The sequence below is a fragment of the Manacus candei genome, unplaced genomic scaffold (genome assembly GCF_025592945.1).
Source record: "Manacus candei isolate 608988 ecotype Guabito, Panama unplaced genomic scaffold, ASM2559294v1 h1tg000057l, whole genome shotgun sequence".
Classification (NCBI taxonomy): Eukaryota; Metazoa; Chordata; class Aves; order Passeriformes; family Pipridae; genus Manacus; species Manacus candei.
The window spans coordinates 8,208,985-8,225,670 of NW_026138105.1; the positions used below are offsets into that span (position 1 = coordinate 8,208,985).

Genomic DNA, 16,686 nt, shown 5'->3' on the forward strand with positions numbered 1-16,686 from the left:
ATGGTATTATTACAGTGGTGCTGGACTGATATTTGGGGTACTGTGAATCCATTACCTGCAACAGACTCCCTGACTCCCTTGGTAAGTCCCAGCTGTTTGGTTTCCCATCTGTATTTCCATTTCAGAGGAACTTGAAATGAATTAGAGGAGCCAAAAAGGAAAGAGAAAAATATCTGAAGTCAAATAAAAGTTATTGTTTGACTGTAAATTAAAAGGTTTGTGGTTTTTTTGTTTGTTTGCTTGGGTTTTTGGTAAAATGACACTGTTTTGGGAAACACTACAGTATCCCCTACTCTGCATTTTTTGCCTCCCAAAAATGACCAACACCATACAGCCAGATCTAATCGGGAAGTTTCTTTTAACAAAGTACATAATGAAAGGCTTTACTTTAAGCACGAGCTTAAATCCATATGGCTTTAGTGAGTTAAGCACAATTAAGGAACTGCCAAGTGCTTTGCTGGGGGAGTCTGGAGTCAAGCACCGAGCTGGGCTGAGTGGGGTCCTGGAGCACACGATGAGAAGTGGAAATAAAGCATGAAGAAATAAACAGAAAACAAGCACGGCACTTGGAGGCTGTGAGCTTTGTTTGTACAGTATTTCTAAGGTGTGTTTTGTACGTTTGAAAAAATCCCGTTATTCAGGAGCCTGGAATTGCTCTTCCATCCCCAGCGCTGATGAATAGCAGAGGCACAGCGTGCAGCCCTTTATTCTGAGGGAGCCTTAATCACTCCCCTCCCGAAACTGCTGCTCCATTTGACTGACAGAATTAGAAGCAATCCACATATTGGAGGGGAAAAAAGAAAGGCAGACCCATTTGGTTGTCAGACTGTGGGTACATACACAAAGCTTTTAGCAAAAAAAAAGAAAGAAGAAAAAAGAAGAAAAAGTTGTTGCCCTCCTAAATGACATTTATATTAATGACATGAATGACAGGCTTAAGGGGAAAATTATAAATCTTTCTTTCCAGCTTTTTTTTTTTTATTGCCCAACCATATATTTCATCTTTCCAGAGATCAGCACCATTAAACCCGTGGCTGACAGACACCAGTGCTGTGGATAAGCTGCAGCCAGACCCCTCTGGAGCAAGGTTGGACATTCTGGCAATGCTTGTCCAGAGGGCATAGCTGAGGGTCCTTCTGGCCTGGGCAAGACCATGGAATACCAACACAACCAGCAGGACACAGGTGGCAGGAGAGCACCAAGGGACTGGGGCACTCGGGTGGGGCTGTGTGGCTGCCCAGGAACACAAGAGTCCTGGCACCACAGTCATTTGGGTCTCCCACCCTTCAATATCTGTCCCAGAGGGAATAAGCAGAGAGAACGTTCTGTTCTTGTGGCAGAACAGCTCCCTGGGGCTGCAACCTGCCAGCAACAGCACCCAGGGAGACTCCACAGCCCCCAGAGCCCTCAAAGGATGTCTTTGTGTTGGCAGAGCCACAGCCTGTCTGTCTTCATGAAGGAGCTTTGGACTCCTGATGGAAAGAAGAACATGGGCTCTCCTCTCCCACCGTACACGAGGCTGCCTCTGTCTGCAGAGCAGCCACAGACCTCTGCATTTCTGCTTTGTTCATTTTCCTACACAGTCTCCAGGGAAAACACAGAGGAAGACAGAGAACCCCCAGTGTCTTGCGAGATCACAGATGTACATGTAATCAGCTTCATTTGGAAATAATTCCTTTAAATTTCCCCAAACCAAGTTCTGTTTTCCCTGGTGGTGCTTCATAACTAGTATGACTGATAGACCCACTCTGCAGTGTGTGTGTATTTACATTTACACATACACACACACATGTTGTTCTTTTTTCCAGATGAATCTCCTGTGAAAGACTGTTGTGGTCATGTGTAGCTGCCTGTGCTCAGACACACTGCAAAGATATTTCCTTGAGTTTTATTGTCTGTGACCACTATACTTATGTTTTATAGCAGCCTAATTACAGACAATCCCCTTTAAATGCTGACATGCAGTGCTAAGTTACTCTGCAGGTGAGTGAATAGATAGAACATTTCTGTGTGTTCTCTAAAATTGTTTAGTGTTATTAACTGGATTTATCAACAGCAGGAGTGTTTGGAGAAATGAATCCATTTTAAAATGGTCCATGATTTCCCATCACTAGTGGCACCAAATCCATAGTATTTGGGAAATGGTTTTTTCATGCAGGAAGTGAAGTATTAAAAAATTAAATGTGTTCACTTGAAACCTCCTGCACAGCTCAGTTTATAGCAATAAAAGACAATGATAGTTCCTTACAAATCAATTGAGGGGAAAAATAGAATTAAGAAAAAATAAAAATTAATAATCCAAGTGCAGCCATGTCCTGCTCTCTGGCTCTACCTGTGCTACACAGTCTAAAGAGAGACAGCTCCCTCCTTTTCTCTAGCACTGCTACCATAGATAATAAAAACTAATTTAATTTTCTGTCACTCTTTTCATTTTAATGGACACTCAGAGGTTTCACAGCCGTAGGAGGACAGTGCACAAAACCACATCTTTTCTGGAATGAAGAGGCATGGAAAAAGAGAAATTTTGTGTGGAAATATCAGAAGAAACAATGTAATGAAAAACAGGCTTTAAATATTGAAAACATGTAAAGGACAACATACAGCACAGGGGAAACAGGCTGAATAAAACATGCTGCTATTAAAGCCCTGGAGCTCAGTCCTGAAGGGATTTGCATTTTCCCGATGCAGACTGAGATTTTTCAGGGATTCTGAGAGCCACTGGAAGGCCGTGGGTCTGCAGAGAGTCCCCGTGCTGTGACAGGTAGCGACTCCCTCCCAGGCTCAGTCTGGCACATTAAAACCCCACAGTGCCTTTCTTTTCTCGGCTCTCTGCCTCAAAGGCTCTCTAACGCGTTGCCATTACCCCGTGCTCATCCCACCACGGCGATAAGCGCAGTATAAATAGCTACCAGTAGATGACAGATAGAACATGGACATGACAACAGTGTCCTCCCCCCGTTCCCACAGTCGGCACAGCAATATCTGTCGTGATCCACTCCTTGCTGGGACTGTGGGAGCACAGTGGAGCTGGCAGGAGTCGAGCTGATGCCAGAAAAGCTTCTCATGCTGCCCCCGAAACCCCACTGGAGGTGAACGTACAGGTGGATATTTATCTGAGCCAAGTAATAACCTCAGGGTTAATGAGGACTTGGCATAATTTAAGAGATGGTCATAACTAGGAATTGATGTAATTTGATGTTCAGTGCTTCAGTGAGCTCCCACTTTGGCTCTTTTTTCTCTTAAAACCCTGCAGCAGTGCCATCCAGCTCAGGGATAATGGAGGGGATTAAAAATCAGCTCCTCGTCTCCTGCTAATTCTGCTTGTCTCTCTGCCCTATATCCAACACAACAAAATAGGAGCAGGATGTCCAGCTTTGGGAACCATCATTTGAATAGGTTGACTGGCAAGAGGCCAGGGAAGAGCAAAGAGGAATGATTAGAGATTTGGAAAACATGACCTGTAAGGAAAGGTTGTAGGAATTGGGTTTGTTTAGTCTAGAAAAGAAAAGAATGAGGAAAGATATGATAAGAGGAAAAATGTGATAAAAGTCATCCAATATGCAGAAATTTGTTATAAAGAGAACAATACCCTTCTTGTTCCTTCAGAAATCACCTTTGCAGCAAAGATGACTGAGCTTAAGGCATTAGGAAAACATGTTCCCAACTACATGCTGGAGTAGAGAAATCCTGGACCAGGCTGTGTGAGGCAGTTCTGGTGCCTCCTCTGCACTGGAGGCTTTATTGAGGCAGAGGCCACGTACCTCTGACAGCCTCCTCTGGCCTCTCTCCCATCACTCTGTGCTCAGCTCCTGCAGCCAGATGCTGCTGGTGACATCCATGGTGTGTGTGTCCATTGTCCCCCTGCCTCTAGCAGCCTAGCAGTTCCCTGGGAAACACTGACTGTTGGGGTATGGTGACCAGTGGGAGGTGCCTCCAACGCCAGGAGGTCCCTGGGTACCCCCAGGTTCCCAGTGGTGCAGTTACCACGTGCTGGGGCAGGAGGTGGCTCTCTGTGCCCTTCCAGCTCAGTGCCCCGTGACAGCCCGGCCCCTCATCACGGAGGGGTCCTTCCTTCAGCTTGGGATACAGTTATTTATTGGCATTAGCTCCGAGGGGAGCCCCACCACATCCAGCTTTGTGCTGAGAGACACTCATGGGCACAGTGTAGACTCGGCCCGGTTGTGGTTTGGGGATGTGACCCTGAGCAGGCACCACATTTCCACCACTGCCTTCAAGTGCACGTGGACACCTGACCACCCACAGTGTCCTGGTAAAGAGGTGAGCCCTGGCCTGAAGTCAGAGCAGAACTGGCTTGCAGAAGTCAATCACAGCTTGTAAATCTTTCACGAGGTTCACACAGCCTCAAACTCCCCAGGCTTGGCAAAGCCCCACCGGCCGCTCTCCTCGCGAGCTGTAAAGAGTCTGGATTCAACACTTAGCTGGCAACTTGCTGAAGATACATGGGGCACAAAAAAACCAAACTTGCTCTGTTTAGACTGACATTGCCTTCCCACTGTTGACAGCAGTCCAGATTTGGGATCTGGTCTTTCTCCCGCTGAAGTCAGCAGGGAATTTTCCCGCTGGCATCAACGGGGGCAGTAATAAGCCATTGTATCTGTCAGTGCACATTGCCAATGGAAGACAAACTGGAATGGCTAAGTGCTGTCTGTAATGAGAGATCATTTTTTTCCCTCCCTTCTCCTCTCCCTCAAGTCCATTTTCAGACCATAACCACATTTTAATGAATAAAAAGTTGTTGTTTCAAATCCTTGCAGAACTGCAGTCCCTGCCAAGCCTGTTTTTCTTCTGGAAAGACAGATGCATGTGCTCACATTATGGTAGTTGTTTTTTGCGTGCCATATATTTTCAGTGATGTTCATGAAACTAGAATTAGTGACACTAATAATGACAAATCAGAGGGCTAATATTGTTTAACCCTGTTAAAGAGTGTTATTACATTTACATGTTCCCACAGAGTAAATGCTGTTTGGCTCAGACATATGTCTTGCTATCTGTTTATTTTTATGAATCAGAAATGAATCAGCAGTCAGAGTGTCCCATAGATTTATTTGTCTCATATACCATTTTAGAGGGGAAAAACTCCCCCCACCACCAGGGCTTATAGGATTATTTTTTGTTCAGTAGAGGCATAATAGTATTATTAAATGAATTCTAATCAATAAGACAGAATATTGCAGGTCTGCACGGGCTTACCCCAAAATACTGAGCCCTGAGGAGGCCAGCCTGTGCTCATGCTGATGTAATACTCATTCCTATTCTGAGGATGAAGACAGAACTACACCTTCAAATTAGATCTCGTGTGCAGCTGTCTGGTTTTTGCTGTTTGTGAGCAGACACTGCCTTTTTCTCAAGCCAAAGAGTCTTTCAGGATGCAAAGAGCAAAAGCACAGCGTAGTCTGCAGCACTTAGGTCCTATTTGTGGACAAGACCTACAGTAATTCAGAGCTGAAAAGTGATTCTCTCTCTGCACTGCACTCAGCAGACACATAAATACAACAACAGTCACTAATATGATGTTTCCATCCACATCTTGCTTCAATACGAAAGGACTTTTAAGGAAAGCGTTAGGAACCATGGACAAGGCTTTGAGAAGAACCCTCTACTCTTTAAATTGTTAGTTTTCTAACATGTCTAGCCCTTGCATCTTATCGGCAAGCAGCTGATAACAGGCTTGATAATATCTGCCTTAAAATAATAAAACCGATACACTGCTTCAGAAATTTGACCAAAAAAAGTTATGTAAGAGGTAAGAAAAACATCACACTTTCTCAAAGCACTAGATATTCCAAGAATTACAGGAGGTAATTTAAATTCAACTCAGCCACTACTGTTGCAATATTGAGGTTTTAAAGTCAGTTTATTTATATTTTAACTTTGCAGTTTCCCATAAGGCATGGTCAAAGTCTTTAACAGAATCACTGACATTAGGAATTCTCGTCCTCCTTTTCCCTTGCTCCTTATCAAGTGTACTTTGTTTCCTGCAATGGTTTATTGGGACCATCTGCATCTCCTCCTGTTTTCTCTCAGGCATGGAGATAAGCTTTCACCTTTGGATGTCTGGTTGAAGTCCAGCTGGCAGTCTGGATGTGTTTGGTGGTGGTGGCTCGGTGCCTGTTGCGTGCACGCGCCAGTCTCACAGAAAAACCCACGTGAGAACCACCCTCCGTGTTCAGGACCAGCTTCGCTTTCCTCTTCAAGGCCAGGGCCAAGAGCTTCGAATTCAACTACCTGAAGTATAAACTGCTCCAAGTTCTTATCCCAGTGATTAAACAAATGGCTGGGGTTTCCAGAGACTGTGACCCTGCACTGATGGAGGAAGGGAGTGACAAGGCCAGATCAGTGTACCATTTGCCAAACCAACACCCAAACTGCTTTCCACACTTTCACAAACTGCTCTGGGGGCAAATTACATCTTTGCAGTTGTTTCCCTCTCCTTTCCTCCTTTCAGACCAGACTGCTCAACCTGAGAGCCACTGATTGCCCTCTGCATCCCCTCGGGACTTTCAGAGCACACACTCACAGCAACCATCACCTGTGACAGCAAAATCAATGGGCACTTCCACCCAGAGCTGCCCAGGAAGGGGAAATTGCCACAGAAGAGGCACCATTTATCCCACACAGCTTTTTTGGATGTCTGGCCACCTTACCCTTCTCCCTCTTACTGGTTTGTGCCCTATTCAGTACTCGACTGCAAAGCAAACAGCCTTTGGTGATTCTCCCACTAAGGCCAGCCCAGCTGGGTAATCTGGTTTCTTTGCAGCCAAGGCCTGGTAAAACACACCACAGCAAATGGTTAGAAAGTGAAATCAGCCTCCAGCCGACGGGGCGGAGGACGGATCTCCTGGAGCAGGGGAAGGATGGGAGAGCTCTCCTTCACCCTTTATCTGGGAACCCTGCAGAAATGCTGCACTCTTTGAAGATAATAGCAGCAAAGACAGTTCCTTTCTTCTCCCTTGCCTCCTCCTTTCCTCCCTTCATTTTGGAGACACACGATCCACACAGAGGGTCAAGTATCCAGCTAAATGAAACATTTTTCAAAAGCTCAATATGAAGGTTTGCAATGCAGACAAACAGTCTCGAGCCTCACTGCACATTTTCCCAAGAAACCAAAGGAACACCTTGTACTCTGAATCTTTTGGGGTTTTTTTGTTTTTTTTTTTTGTTCTATAAATATTTTTATTCTTTTTTTCTTTTAGTATCTCCTGAAGTAGAAGAAACTCCTAATCTTTGCTCTGCCTTTTTGATGTTTAGAGAAGCCAAAGAGACAAATCTGTAAATGTGTTTTCTCTGTTTGTTAGATATTTTTTTTTCTTCTTAAACACAGGCTGCAAGTCTCAGAAGAAGTCAAGGACTCGAGTTTCTCTTTGTTTTTAGTGCCTGGCTGTTTCTACTGTGTTAAAGTGTCAGCTCCAGATAAATAAGGGAATGAAAACAGAGAAGGTCTATTTAAGAAAAAGTGTCTGTCCTTCAAAGTCTGGAGAGATAGAAGAGGATTTATCGTCTCCTGGGCATCATCCAGGGAATGTTTTGGAGCCTTGAGGCAAATTGTGGATGCTGGAGCCACAGTCTTTAGTGGGTTTTGTGTGTCCTTAATATTGCACTGAGAGCTGAGCTGCTTCGCATCCAGAAAAGTGAAATAGTGGATTAAACATGGAAAGGAAGGGGGCACAAGGAGGTACTTGCACTGTGGGCCACCCCATCCCTTTTCTGGGATACACTGAGGGAGGTCTGGCATGGGTGTACAATTTCTGGACCTTGACAGACTTGGGCAGAAGTGGGCTTTTCTAAAGCATCTCTGCCTAAGTATCACAGTTTATATAATCATTTCAATTAGTGCAGTGCAGACTTGCTTATTTGGACTCATGTGATTACCTGAGAACCAAGGCTGAATTAATTTAAAAGGAAAAAAAAAAAAGTAGGTGTCTGTCTTAGAGCTATGGAGAAAAGTTCAAGGGAAATGTGGACTTCTCCACTGATTTTCCACAGAAATATTTCTGATGTGGTATTTTCCTTACCAACTTTTTTTTATTTTAACAACATATGGTAAAGCAACTCTGCCTCAGTGGGGATGTGCAGGTCTCACTGAGCAGTGCTGGCTCCCTGGACTGGAGACAGCCTGGATTATTTTAAAACAACAGCCTTTATAATTGCACTACATGAGGGATCAAGACTAATACAGAGGAGTTACCATAACAACAACACCTCGACGTGGTGCAAGCACAAATACCTTACACATCCTGGGGAATGACTCAGTACCATGTTGGGTGAAAAACATTCACCATTGCAAGAACAGACCACTGGAAATGGTGGCACCTGAGTCATGATTTTGTAGCAGGAAATCTGTCCATGAGAAAAGGCTTTAGCAAACTAATTATGAGAATTTTATTGCTGTTTTATCTACCAGTGGCTATGTCAGCTACTGTAGAGGCTGTCACCCACTTGCTGGCTGACAAGTCCTACAACTCAGCACGTGCAGGAGTGTTTCACTGCAGAGTTTAGGGCAGCAGAACAGAGCTCTGAGGGGCTCAGCACTGCACAAGTGGGAAAAGCAGCAGGAAAAGGTAAAAAAAACCCCAAACATCATCTTCCAGAGCTAAAGCTAAAGATGGCCCCAACACACAGCAGGAAGGGAAAGAAAACACAAGTCATAGTGGCAAATGACAGATTATTTTCATGAATATGTTCTTCTTTTTGAGGGAAAGGCGTATCTATGAAAAATGATCCAACTGGAGAGACACGTAACAGGAGCAAAGATTAGGGGGGGATAGGGCAGGGAGGAGAGGGCTGCAGGGATGTGTGGAAAATGATGAGAGTGGACAAAGGGAGGTGACTCCACCAGATCTGCCAAGAGAGACCTGTTCTTCCATCCTCACACCAAGCAGTGGCAGCTGCCTTCAGAAACCCCTTCCTGACTTCCATGCTCCAGTGTGATTGCAGTTCTTAAATAAAACACCACATTTCAAAAGACCATTTGGCCTTCTGAGGGGTTTGGGGGTAGAGTTCTTTATTTAAGTGAGACGTGCTGGTGCTCAGCATTTTGCTGTCTTTAGAAACCAGGTGGCCAAACACCACACAATTCCTTCCCCTGCAAAGCAATCCTTCCACCTCCATGGGCTGTGACAAGGATGGCTGCTCATCACATCAAGCTGCACCAAATATTGGCTTCCACTAAAGAATGACCCCACAGGGCAAACTCCCCACTCCAACCACTGCATCTTCATCATTCCCTTTTGCTTCACAAAATATCAGCCCTCAAGTTTCCTCTAGGTTTCCATAAGTGTTGCTCTAACACAGATCCTGCTCTTTTACTTATTCCCAGAAGAACAGTGCTTCATTTTGCTTACAGTCCTTCACTGCTATCATAAAAAGAGAGCTCAAGTGATTTCTGCTCTGCCTGCTTTGATAGTGATATTCAGCAACAAGATTCTTTGTGTGAAAGTAACCCAAGAAAAGCAGCTTTTCCTAGCATTATAATTTGTTAGAGTTAGGTGTTAAAGTTTTCAGCTGAGCTGCTGGTGATAAACACTGCATATGCTCCAGCCTGTGTAGGTTCCCACTAGATTTTCTTTGTCCAGGTTAGGAACTCATAGTTTTAGGGTTCCTACTGCAGTTAATGGAGAGAAAAAGGCCTTTTTAAGAGCTGTGATTTATCCCACTTAAGGTCTGAATCATTCTGAGAGGTCCCTCTTCGCCACTGAGTGCAAAGGGTTCACAGGGCAGGTGCTTTGCCAGCTGACACAGGTAATTTTGGGGTTGGATGATGCCTGCCCTGAGCTGCTCAGCACCTCAACAGGGGAGGAAATAAGTGAATGGGAAAGAAAAGCATGACACAAGAGCAGGAGGCAGGCAAGGAGGCTTGGAGAAATCAGGCACTGCCTGGAAATCACACATGGCACTGGGATGGGGAGAGAATCCACATCTCTTCATGGAGCCCTTTTTGTGTGCTCTGTACCAAGGGCTCTCACTCTGTCAAGCAAAAAGAACGTGACTCTGTATTTCCTTGTTCTCTTCCCTTCCAGTAGTTGCATGTTAATTAAGCACTTACATTTTTCCAGAGCAACTGTAAGACCAGAAACCTCTGAAGTCAGATGGAAAGAACTAAACATTTCAGCCTCTGTGAAGGAGCCAGAAAAATAAGCATGTGGGAAAAAACCCCAACACATTGTGCAAATAAGATTGCTGAGGGGAATACAAAAATCACATGAGGAGGGCAGATAGGGGCATTGTGTGAAGGATAAGGAAGGGGAGTTAGGAACAAGGGGAGGCTCCTCATTTTGCTTTGTAAGCACAGTTGGTGAACAATTATCATTCCCAGTCCTGCCCTGCTCCCCACGGTTTTTGACCCCCGGAGTGCAGCCACACAAACACTTTGTTTCACACTCTGCACAACCTTGAGGGTCCCACAACCTCCAGCAGGCAGTGGGACAGGAGGGATGATGGGAATAGGGGTGGGAACCTTGCCAAAGGGATCTGCCACAGACAAAGAAATGAGCTCTCCTGCCCACGGCTGACCTACCTCAAGAGTTTCTTGCCTCTATCTTGCTTTTGCTCTGGAGCAGGAAAATTCTGCCTAATTCGTTGTGCCAAAAGCAGGTCAAATTGTTTATACTGTTGCCTCTAAAAATGATAATCAAGGGCTAAACTGATTATTTTATATGATCTGATTTTGAAAATAGCCCTTCCCTGAGCAGACAGTCAAACTAAATGACCCCCAGGTGTCCCTTCCAACCTAGTAAAAGATGCAGAGTTTCAGGAAAACAGCTAAATGGCATTTCAAACAGTTGTTGCCTTCTTTTGTCAGAAAAAGACCTAGACTTAGCTCTCAGGGGCTCAACAACCCTGAAATCCTGGAGCAAGGAGAGGGTCTCTATATAGACACATCACCAAGCCCCTGAATGCCAGCTAAGCCTTTCCTTCTCCACCCTTGCTGTGGGATGGCACACCAGCCTTTCCCCTCTTAAGAGAAAAGCCCAAGCCAAGTGAAAGATGAGCTGACAAGGCTGCAGACCTTCCTGCTGCTGCTGGTCTCCCACAGCAGCCAAGGAGTGACAATTGCAACACCAGACCAGTTGAGTTTCTTCACTTGTTTTGAAACTGCCTTAGCTGGGACACAGCTTCCTGGGTCATTCCTTGGCTGTGTTTATAAACTGCTGTACGTAGGACCTACAGGTGCTCAGCATCTCCAGACATAGAGATGGAATATAGTATATGTGGGCCAGTTTTGTGCACTTCAGGCTGTTTTCCCTTCCAGCTGCTGTGTTTGAAACCAAACCAAGATGCCAATCCACAAACCCAGCCACAGTGGGGGTAGATAAAGCTGCCCCCTTAAATGCTATCTAGTGAATTAAGTCCTTAATAACACTTGGAAAAGGATCTCTGTGTCACAGAAGAACAAACTTTGCTCAAAAGAGGTTATCAACGGGACCCCAGGAGACCAGTCACGGTGAAGATTTACTTCATTCCAGAAATGTTTTGGAAGCAATTACTTCATCTTGTTCTTTATTCACGGGATTCACTTAACTGATGACATTATAGCTCAGTCCATTAAGTAAATGGGTTATATATTTTCTCCAAGTTTTGAGGAAGTAATGTTGCAGCCCATGTCACTATCATTGTCAGCAGTCAACAGGGACAGGGAATCTTCATTTGTTTAGTGAGGTTTACCTCTACCGAGATCTTAAATATGATATATCTGGCTCTGGGTCTTTTACAACATTTGAGCAGGATTTAAAAAAAAAAAAAAAAAGAAGAAGAAGAAGAAAGCAAGTGTTATTTTCACAAAAATTCCTGGCAGCTGTACCGTTTATTATGAGAGGAAAACGGAGCAAGAAAAATTGGCATGTCATTTCTTAAATGAATTTATATCCTCATTTCCTTTAGAAAATGAATCCATGCTCCATCTAGCCATTTTCCATCAGTCTGCAGGGGCAAAGTTTGCAGAGCACAATTGAAATACTCTGTTCTAGCACAGGCCAGTGCCATACATGCCTTTTGCAATCAGATCCTCCCCACCGTGGCTGCTGGCAGGGCTTATAAAGGTTTGATTTTCCATCAGTTAGCCATGCAGTGGGTCTTAAAAGTCAGCAGCACCTCAGAAAATAATCAGGGACACACGATCAAAATTCTGGTCACTAGAGCCAAAATGATTTTCCAAGGGCTGCAGGAGCCCATCTGCTGAGAACTGACTCGAGCTGCATTTGTCCCAGGTCCCTGTGCCGGGGGGAGCATGCCAGGTGTTCCTGTTATTGTTCCTTCACAATGTCTCAGCATCCCAAGGAGGAGAGGCAGCAGGCTGGGGAGGAGATTTGCCAAAAGATAAGCGAATTCAGGAGCCAGTTAAAAGCACTGCTTTCGGGAACTGTCACAGAATGCTGTCACTCAAAAGAAGTTTCTCACAAAATCTCCAAAACAACCTCTTCCTCCTCCTCCACACTCATCCACCTCCTCTGAGGGGTGGTGGTTAATATCCTAAATACAACACAACCACTTGGAAAGCACTTTTTGCTTTGAGTCACCACCTTGCTATTTTTGCAGCCGCAAATACAGACTGGTGGAGCTGATGTCATTGATCTGGTACGTACAGGAACAACCTGGGGAGCCGGGGTTGGAGTTCTGAGGAAAAGGAGGCTCCCGGGAAGTGTCTTCTGGGGAAATCAGGATGCAGGCAGTGCAATGCATCACTGCCAAGAAAAGGAAGGAAAAAGAGGATAATAGCACTGTAACATCATTTCTGGTTGACTCCAGTTTGTGTTTTAAAAGATTATCAAATTAGGGAAAAGGAAGAGGGGAGGGGAGAGGAAAAAAAAAAAAAGGAAACATTTCATTTGCCCCCCCCCCAAAATAAAAGGTTTTGTTTGCGATATAGACTTTTTATTCTTTTCATGTGAAATCTTAAAAAAAAACAGGAAAGAAATTTCAGCCCCCAAAGTTATTTCAGAATGAAAAATCAAAGGCTCCCGTTCCAGCAAAAAGCTCGCTGGGACTGGGTGGCAGACAGGGTGGGAACGCCAGACATCAGTCCCTGGAAGCCTGACAAACACAAGGGAGGGCCTGAATGCAACAAAGCTGGGACACGAAACCCACAGAATCTCCGGATGATTTGGGTCAACATATGGCTCAACACAACATCTTTGACCAACCTCGGGTGTTTCAGCCTCCAGGGTGGCAAATGCGATTTTCTCACACCAGAGAGGAGAGCACTGATGGCACTGTGCAAGGAAAAGCTCCTCTCTCCCTACCTCCTAAGTGCTCCCGTATAAATGGGGTGCCAAAGTGCTGTTTACTTATGCAACATCTGATCTACAGCTCCCCTGGACCTGCTAAAGGCTCAGAGGGAGTGTCCTGATGTGTATTTGGGCTGTTGCATGAGAAAGAGGCACGGCTGGTGTTGGTGAGGGTCCCCCAGTCCCGGTAGGGTCGCTGTGGGGTGAGACATTTCCCCTGACAGGTCGCTGGGGCTGCAGGGCAGCCGAGCACGGGCTGATGTCAATGGCACTATTATGATTTCACCCAGCCTTGCTGCTCCGGCTGCAGTTTCCCTCATTCCCTGAACAGCAGGGAAGGTCTAGACTGGAGCTGCAAAGATTTCCACATACACACACACAGACAAACACATTTTTTTTTCCCCCCCCCGTCCTGCCAGTTTCACCAACCATGAGAGCAATCCACAAAGCAAAGGAAGGCTCTTTTCTCTGACCTGCTTGGCTGGCTTTTCTTAGCTGGTCTGAATGGCTCTGCAAACCTAACCATGAACATACAGAAAACACTCCTGAGCCTCTTGTAGAAGAGTTAAACTCTGGGAGAGAAGAAATGTCAATATCAAAGGAACAGTGAAAAACAAATATTTCCATGCTGGGGGAGAGGATAACTGTGGGATAGAGAGGGACAGTTCAAGGCTGCGACTAGATATGCAAGAAGAGAAACTTCCCCAAACACCAGTTGTTTTTTTAAAACAGGAGACAAACGTCTGCGCTTGGATCTGAGCTCCCTTCCTGTCCCTCTCAGACAAGGGACAGATAAACATGCTGGGGGTGAAGCCTCCAAACACGGGGCACTGCCAGGGCACACGGCTCCACGCAGGTCCCACAGCTCAGGGTTTGCCTGTGCTGCTGCCCTGCCATCCCTGGAGCAAAGGATGGGAAGGAGCTGTAGTCAGGGGCAATGTATTCAGCCAGAAGAGAATCCAGCATTGACTCTGCTGTGTGCTGGGCTGGGATCTGTCCATTCCCACCACAGGAGCAGACAAAAATCATTCAAGCATTACAAGCCCTCCCTAGTACTCCCTGTAGGCAGATGTTCTCCTGCTGTGTACTTTGTGTCTGCACTGGTGAACCAGAAGCATTTGAGAGCTCTCAGTTGTGCTTTCAGCTCCCTCCTCACCCAGGGTCAGGACAAGCTCCGAGTCTGCACAGCAGCTGCTTTCCCCGGGGAGGGAACCGCGGGGAAGACAAGCCACAAGGGAGAGGTGGGCCAGGTGGGAGGAGAAGAACTGCTGCATTCGGGTCCTTGAGCAAACCATCTCAGTCTGGTGAGCTTTAGATGGCTTTGCACAGGGAGTGCCCTCGTGCACAGAATAGAGAAAGACGCAATAACCTGAGCCGGGATTTGCCCTGGCACTGTTAGTCAGGGTGCTCAGGCTAAACCATCCATGACCACAGAGCAGAGCCTGGTGCTGAGGTTGCTCCAGAGAGCTCAGAGCTTCTCAACGGCACTCAGGGAAGAGGCCATGGAACTGCTGTGCGAGAAGGAACAATGATAACAGGGATGTGACTTGTGACAGGGCCTGGAGCAGCCACGGCACCGGAGCCTTCTGTGTACAGGGTGTGTAACTTGGCAGCCCAGGTTATGCTGCTCCACAACTCTGCTCTACAGCTCCACTTAAAAAGCCCAAAGGACAAACAAAACAAAAAGCAAGGTCAGAAGAAGCAAGAGAGTAATGCCACAATGAATCCTGTACCTGCACCAATCTATGAAACACAGCCATGACCAGAGGCATTTCCAACAGACAATACCATGTCAGCAGACTTGGCTGCTTTTAAGTTAATTTCCTTGAAAAGGGATGATTTTAGTATAGGCAACAGTATAAACAATTTGAAAATAATCTGACTTTTATCAACCTCAAGGTTTAGAAAGAAAATAAAACAAGACAAAGGAACAAACAGCTGGGTGCATGGGCAAGAGGACCTTCAGAAGGAACACAAAAAACAGCTGGGTTTGTTTGTGTTTGATTTTTGATTTTTCTTAAGAAAAAGTAGGCATCTAAGAGTGAATTATACTAATGAAATATTGATTCAAAATATTATATTCCACTGCAAGAGGAATAAACCATTCAATCTCCTGCTGCCCCTATTTTTAATGAAGTACTTTTCTGTTTTCAGACTCTGAAGTACAAAAGCAGAAATCAAAGATTTCTTCTCTCTGCCCTGCTTGGTGTGCAATTCCAGTCCAGTGCAGTTGTTCCAGTTACTCTTAAAATACCCCAAACAAATCAAAATCCCTTCAGGAAATGAAAGTTAAAAGAATACTTGTTTCGTTTCGTGATCCCCCGTCTCTGATAGGTTTAACATGTTGAGTCAGGTGTTACAGTTGGCATCAGCTGCCATTGTATTGGTGAGTATTTGCTTTTCTATTTGAGTTTGCACAATCCCTGTCTCACAATGGTCCATGCCAACAATTTCCATGCTGGAAAACACAGAAATAAACACAAGAACAACTGTTCTGCATTACTGCATAGCGACCAGAGAAAATGATTTTTCCCCCCTCTTCTTTCCTAATGACTCACACTTCCAAAATCACATAATCTAAAGTCCATGTAACCTGCTTTTCCTCTTGAAGTTACTTCTCTCTTTTTCCCTCTCCAACTAACCAACATAGTAAGAAAAAATTTGCATCTCAGTCCTTTTTATTCTCTCTTTGATAAAAATGATCTGATCTCCATGAGATGCGATGGGGAAAACCTCCAAAGGTTTCAATTCATTTATTTGAAGCTTAGCTGAACCTTTAAACATCCCACCCTTCTGCCTAATCCCTCAACAAGCTCACATTTCCCCTTTACCCTCCATGGGCTTGTCTACAGGGAAATACCTTCCCAGAACAGCTGTACTAGAATAATTAATCCACTACAGATAGGCCAGTAAAATATCCTGCCTGGATATTATTCTGATATAAAACTGGAAGCATGTCTCTGTGCAGCCATGGCTTTTATTCCAGAATCCATGGAGGGATTTATCCAGGTGTAGCTTGCACAGAGCAGTTACTGTGACACAACCACACAAGGACATTTCTCTGCAGAGACACACTGGGAAGGACAATCCACCCAGTGAGAGCTTGGGAGAGAATGAACTGCAAGGACATACTGGGACCAGAACTGGGGCTGTTCTCTTCCTCCTTGGATACTGGGATTAGAACTGGAGCTGTTCTGTTCCCTCCTGAGCTGTTTTGCTCATCACTGTCATTACCTTTATTTAACACCAGCCCAGGACAGAGAGGTCTTCAGAGCACAGGGTAAATGCTCAAAATATGGGATAAATGTGGTTCCCCTCAGGTTACAACCCACCACCTTTGCATTAGGTGTACACACCTCTGAGCTTTTCAGACATACAGCTACTCCTAAATGTGCTTTTCTTTCTATCCATTTATCCAAGGGAAGGTTTCATTTCTAGTGCC

The 16,686-nt window shown here is 45.2% G+C and overlaps 1 long non-coding RNA gene across 1 annotated transcript in view; it reads right to left on the minus strand.

Annotated features, from left to right (window-relative positions):
• Window positions 1-16,686, minus strand: part of LOC127478208 (uncharacterized) — a 46,987-nt gene that overhangs the window by 20,877 nt on the left and 9,424 nt on the right. The window lies entirely within an intron of this gene.